The 6,794-nt window shown below is 42.3% G+C and overlaps 1 pseudogene; it reads right to left on the reverse strand.

Annotated features, from left to right (window-relative positions):
- Positions 1–407: 407 nt before the first annotated feature.
- On the reverse strand, positions 408–491 carry LOC123232615 (annotated as a pseudogene).
- Between the last annotated feature and the right edge of the window lie 6,303 nt (positions 492–6,794).

Genomic DNA, 6,794 nt, shown 5'->3' on the forward strand with positions numbered 1-6,794 from the left:
TCTTGTTTTGTGGGGAACCAGCGTGCTCCCTGGTTAACTCATCGTTCTTTCTCCAGAGCTGGGTGAGGACCCCAGAGGATGCCCGTGATGTTCCTGCTTGCTGCCATCACTCGTGGCTCCTGCTTTCCTTCTCTTTACTGTGCCCGGGTTCTAGCGGATAGCTACCCACTCATCCCCAGGCAGACAGGCAAGCGCTCAGTCTCCACTCTGCCCCAAAGTGACCCCAGCCCTGAGTAGCCTCCTTTGCCGTCCATCTCCCACCACTGCATCAGGATGTACTGCTCAAGTTGTCTGGCCCGGGCCACCACTAATAAGATGGAACAAAATACACAATTATTTTTAGAGGATTCTTGGAATGGTTCCAGCTTTGGCTGCTACTAAGCCCCCATCTTGGCTCCGCATCCCTACACAATTATTTTTAAGTTTTCAATTAGCAATAATCACACCTTGGATAGACCTCATGGGCTATGATACTGCCACTGTGCAAAACTCACAATTATTTTTAAAACATTGTTTCATCTTTATCTCATCCTTTAACTTTTTTGTGCATATTTTTATGATGTATCTAATGTATTGGTACAACAGTATCTATAATTTATAAATGAATGGCTACATATTGGGGGTACATGCTCAAAAATATTTTCCTGTTAGGACTGAGTGATCAAAAACAAGTGGAGATAAGGCAGCAAGGTGGTTCATTGGATAGAGAACCAGGTCTAGAGACTGGAAGTCCTGGATTCAAATCTGACTTCAGATATTTCCTAGCTGTGTGACCCTGGGCAAGTCACTTAATCCCAACTGCCTACTCCTTACCACTCTTCTGCCTAGGAACTGATACCTGGTATTTATTCTAAGTCAGAAGGAAAGGGTTTCTCAGAAAATGTGGTTTTAGTTGACCCAGAAAAAATAGTTATCAATGGAGGCTCAGAAGCCAAGGCTTTGAAAGGATGCTGACCCCAAGTATGCCTTCAACCTGGGGTAGCTTTCAGGAGCCCATATTTTGAGGGAGGCCTGGCCTATATATAAGTGTGAGCTGAGCCCATTACTATTTCTTATAGGATCTCAGAGCTGGAAAGGACCTCAAGGCTGCCTAATCTAACCCAGACCCCTAATCCTTTCTAAATATCCCTGAGAAGTCATCCAGTCTTCCCTCGAAGGCCTACTGATCCGGAGGCAGTCCATTCCATTTCTGGATAGCCATGTTTGTTTTTAATTACATCCAGCCTAAATATACCTCACCCCAACTTTGTTCCACCCACTGTTCCTAGTTCTGGTCTCTGGGTCAAACAGAACCAGCCTAATCCCTTTTCCACGTAGCATCCCTTCCAAAGAGCAGGTAGGTGGTACAATGGATAGAGTGCCAGGCCTGTAATAAGGTAGACTTATCTTCCCAAATTCAAATTTGACCTTAGACACTTACTAACTGGGCGACCCAGGTCAAGTCACTTAATCATGTTTGCCTCAGTTTCCTCATCTGTCAGATAAGCTGTAGAAATAAATGACAAACCACTCCAGTATCTTGGCCAAGAAAACCACAAATGGAGTTGGGAAGAGTCAGAATCAATTGAACAACTGTAACTTCCATCTAAATCCTCTCTTCTCTGGTATAAATATCCCAAAGTCCACTGATCCTCATATGGCATGGCCCCAAGGCCCTTGATACATACCCTACAAATTGGGTGCTCTGTGGTTCGTCAAAGTTGGTTCTCAAACATGGCACCCAGAACTGAACACAGTTGGCCACGTGTGCTGTGCCCAGAGCCAAGGACACTGGGTCTGTGGATGCCTGAGCTGCAGATCCTCTCACTTAAATACTTTAATGGACCCATGTTCTCATATATGTAGCATCCCCTCCAGTGGTGCAGATTGCAACCCATCCACATGTATACTCATTCTCCCATATGATTTCCAGGGCACTTAAATCCCTCCTTTGGACATTCTGGGGGGCATCCGCAGGGCAGCTCTCAGGTAAGCAACTTGCTACCCTTCCTCTTGATAAGTGACTAGCCCCTTCTTTTCTGCCTATACATTCCTGATGTAATGAGGAAATTAGGAAATTACCACTAATTTCCTAATTTCCTCATTACACCGGATACCATGCCTCTTTGAATGTAGCCAAGAATTACATTTATGAGTTTGACCATCTACCAGTTTGAGGAGGATCACTCATATTTACTTAGCATTTTAAGGGTTTACAGAGCATTTTACAAATATTATCTCATTTGATACAACAACACCAGAGAAACAGGTGCTATTATTGTCCCCATTTTACAGATGAGGAAACTGAAGCCATGAGAGAGAGTAAAGAATTTACTCGGGATCACGCAGACAATAAGTATCTATGGCTGGATTTGAACTCAAGTTTTTCTACTTTTGCACATAGCTGTGATCTTTGTCACACACACAAAGTTTCTATAAAAAGCTATATTGCTATCTGTATAGTCCCTTAACTCCCATTGCCTAGTCCTTACCGTTCTCCTTCTGCCTTGGAACCAATACACAGTATTGATTCTAAGATGAAAGTAAGGGTTTTTTTAAAAAAATAAAATATAATATAAATAAAAAGCTACATGAGAGGGGGGAGAATAGAAGAATATAGAGGCATGTGACAGTGGCACCATTCTCTGTCCTGGTTAAGACACTTCTAGGGTATTTGGGGTTTGTTTGTTGTTTTTTTCCACCAGTCTGGAACAAGTTGAACTAGATGGTCTCTGAAGATCTCTTCTCAGCTCTGGAGTTCTGTGAAAACCATATAGGCCCTGTGCCTCAGTTTCCTCCTCTGTGAAATGAAGGTGCTGGATCCCATGATCTCTAATTTCCCTACCAGCTCTGACCTTCTCTGGAGAAAGCACTGGTGCCTAGAGGAGCCCCATCAGAACTGTCCACGAGAGGGCATCAGAGGACAAGACAGGAGACCAGCTGTCAGCCTCCAAGAAGTCAAGTCTTCCCTAAATCAGAGTCAAGGCCACTGGCCCAGACTGACATCTTCCCTGGAGATTAAATCACCCCCCACTGAAGTCGCTATCAACGATGCCTTCATTGCCAAATCGGATGGTATTTCTTCAGACCTCTTTCTTCTTGGCATCTCCCTAGCATTTGGCACCATTTATTTGCCACTCTCTTCTAGATAATCTACCCTCTCTGGGTTTTTATGATACTGCTAGAGTGGAAGCAGGTATACAGTCTTGGAACTCAACCTGCTAATAGCATATGAGAATTGGGAGACTAAGTCCAGAGCAGGGTAACGTGGCTCTTTCCAAGTTCTCCTACATCTCCCATCATTCTTTCTCAGTCTCTTCTGATAGATTATAATCCATATTAATCAAAAAGTATTGATTAGGCACTGACTGTGGGCCAGGCACTATGCTAAGTGCTAGAAAAAACAAATACAAGCAGAAAGACAGACAGTTCCTGCCCTGCCCTCAAGGAACTCACATTCTGTTGGATGAGACACATTTTCACTACGGATTTTTTTCCAAGTGTCACATTTTAAGGAAGAATGGAGGGAGACTGGGATAATAAAATGTCTTGTGTCCATTCTGGGTGTGTATTGGTCAAGAAAACTGGAAATATTTAACCTGAAGGAGAGAAGGTTGGGAGAGGGGGTAGTAGAAAAGTATGACAGCCCTCTTCCCTTTCTCCCCATGCTCTCTCTCTTTATGATGATATTAGCTCTCATGGATTTAGTTCACTTCTACTTAGATGCTTCACAAAGCTCTATATCAAACCCTATTGTCCCTTCTGAACTCTGGTCCTGAATCTCCAACTGACTATTAGACATTTCCAATAGGTACATCAAACTCAACATGTCCAAAACAGAATTCATTATCTTTCTCCAAACCCACATCTCTTCCAAACTTCACTGTTTCGGTCAAGGGTACCACTATCCTTCTACACCTTATATGGGTGGCCAACCACAGAAGTCATACTTGGCTATTCTCACCCAACAATCCAATTAGTTATCACTGAGCTAGGTGGGTTTAGTGAAGAGAGAGAGACAGACCCAGAGATGGGAGGTCCTAGGTTCAAATATGACCTCAAGCACTTCCTAGCTGTGTGACCCTGGGCAAGTCACTTAATTCCCGTTACCTACCCCTTACCATTCTTCTGCTTTGAAACCAATACTTAGCATTGATTCTAGGACAGAAGGCAAGAGTTTTTTCTTAATCTTATTGATTTTATATCCCCAACACCTCTCAAATATAATCTCCACTAACTCAACCACCCTCCCAGTTCAGACCTTTATAACATCTCACCTGAGATATTGAAGTAGGATCCTACATGGTCTTCCTATTTCTATTCTTTCTCTTTTCCAATGCATCCTCCATACAATTGCCAAAGTGATTTTTCTAAAATATGTCTTGTTAGACCACTCCACTTATCATCTCTCTCCCCTTACCAAAAGTTATTATGTATTTCTCTTCTATATAGAGGAAGCATGGTGTAGAAGATAAAAAGCTGGCCTTACAATAAGGACAATCTGGGCTCAAATCTCACCTCTAAAATATATTGGCTACGTGACCCTAGGAAAATCCCCTAAATAATAAATGTACTCAAAAACTCTCCAGACCCAAGAGGTCAAACATCAAGGCCATAAAACAGCCCACAACAGTTTCAAGAGTACACTGAACCATGTTGAAATATAACTGAGAAATAATTAACAATATAAACGAAAATATCAAAAATAGATAATATTTAAAACCGTCTCAATATTCAGCTCATCCTTAAGTATGTTTTAGTCATGGCCTCTAATGAGAGAGGTTAGGCTCATTTTCTTATACTCAAGACAAATGGTGGGACTTCTTTGCTGCCAAGTCTTCTATAAATGCATGCCTTCCACAAATATTTGTTAAAAGACTACACCATAATATAAAAGAGTATGCTAAAATTCTACTATATGAAGGACCCTGTCGTCTTTGCCAAAGAAGATGTGTATTAAACCACAATGGTTGTCCTGGCTTGTTCTCCTTTTTTTCACTACATTTTTTTAAACCTTTACCTTCTGTCTTAAAATCAATATTAAACATTGGTTCCAAGGCAGAAGAGTGGTAAGGGCTAGGCAACTAGGGTTAAATAACGTACCCAGGGTCACACAGTTAGGAAGAATCCATCTAGCTTCCCCCTTCTTAACACTTTAAGAATATCACTTTGGCAGCTATGCAGAAGAGAGATTGGAGAAGAGATCCTGGAGACAGGGAGACCAATTAAGAGGCTACTCTAAGAGCCCAGGGGATCCTTAATAAGGAACGGAACTGAAGGGATGGTTCTATAAGTAGAGAAGTAGACACAAGAGATGTCATGAAGATAGAAAGAAGTGGAGACCTCAATCAGCTCCGTGAATTCAATTAGCATCACCATCCATATGACTCCCAAATCTTTATATATCCAGCTTTCATTTCTCTTCTGAGCTCCAGTCCTAAATATCTAACTGCCTGCTAGAGACCTCCACTTGGACATCCCATAGACACCTCCAATTCAACCTGTCTTAAATCAAACTCAATATTATCCCTTCTAACATATTACTCTTCTCTAAATTTCCCTATTTCGTAGGGTTGTGGATTTAGAGCAGAAAGAGACAGCAGAGGCCACTACCAATCTTATAGATGAGGAAATGGAGACCAAGAACGTTAAGTGACTTGCTCAAGGTTGCACAAGTAGTAAGTAGCAGAATGAGGATTCAAACTCAGTTCAGTATTGGTATCAGACTCTAAGTTCAGTACCCTTTCCGCTGTCCACAAATTTTATTGAAGACATTACCATTTTTCCAGTCACCCCCATTGAAAACCTCTAGATAATCCTCCTTATCCCCAATTCTTTTCTTTCCCTCAATGCCCCAACCTCAACATCTGGTCCATGGCTGCCATATTGTTTCCATGTTCACAATACCCAACCTCTTCTCTCCAATCTCTCCAATCACACAGCCACTACATAGTCTTCTAATTGATCTCCTGGCATCCAGCCTCTCCCCTTTCCAACCTATTCTCCATTCAACCACCAAAGTGATATTTGTATAGCCTAGGGATAACCTTGAAACTGTCCTGCTCAAGAAGCTCCATTCACTCTGGCTCTGGTCATCTCTTCCTCTTCACTGGTCACTCTGGAGAAACTCCTGCCCTGGAGTTTCCTGTTCTACCAATTGGTGGCTGCCTCCCCTTGAGCACGATTTCAGGAAAAGTTCTAATTCTCTGACCATCTCTCCCTTTGCCTCCTCCCCAGATGCCTTGGGGCCAATGTGGGCACCCTTTTCTTCTGTCCCCACCTCCCAGTTTTAGAACCATGAACCAGGCAATCAAAAAGCATTTATTAATCCCTGACAGTACCAGGCACTATGCTAGGTGCTGAGAATACAAATACAAAAATGAAAGCTTTAGTCATCAAGGACCTTATGTGTAAATATAGAACTATATAGAAAATAGAAGATCATCGGGGTGGGGTGTCAACATCTGAGGGCTATTGACAAAGGCTTCACACGGAAGGTGGGATTTGAGTTGAACTCATCAATGTTCTAAGACAGAAACGTGCTGAAGTCTGGCCATGGTCAAATGCAAAGGTGATATTGTATAAAGCCACATCCATATCTTGCTGCAGGCTGCTGGATTTTCTTTTTTTTTTTTTTTTTTTTTTTTTTTTTACATTTATTAATATTCATTTTTAACGTGGTTACTTGATTCATGCTCCCCTTTCCCCTTCAACCCCCCCCCCCGCGCCCCCCCCACCCTTGGCCGATGCGCGTTTCCACTAGTTTTGTCATGTGTCCTTGAACAAGACCAATTTCCAAATTGTTGGTAGTTGCA

Source organism: Gracilinanus agilis, chromosome 1, assembly GCF_016433145.1.
Source record: "Gracilinanus agilis isolate LMUSP501 chromosome 1, AgileGrace, whole genome shotgun sequence".
NCBI classification, from domain to species: domain Eukaryota; kingdom Metazoa; phylum Chordata; class Mammalia; order Didelphimorphia; family Didelphidae; genus Gracilinanus; species Gracilinanus agilis.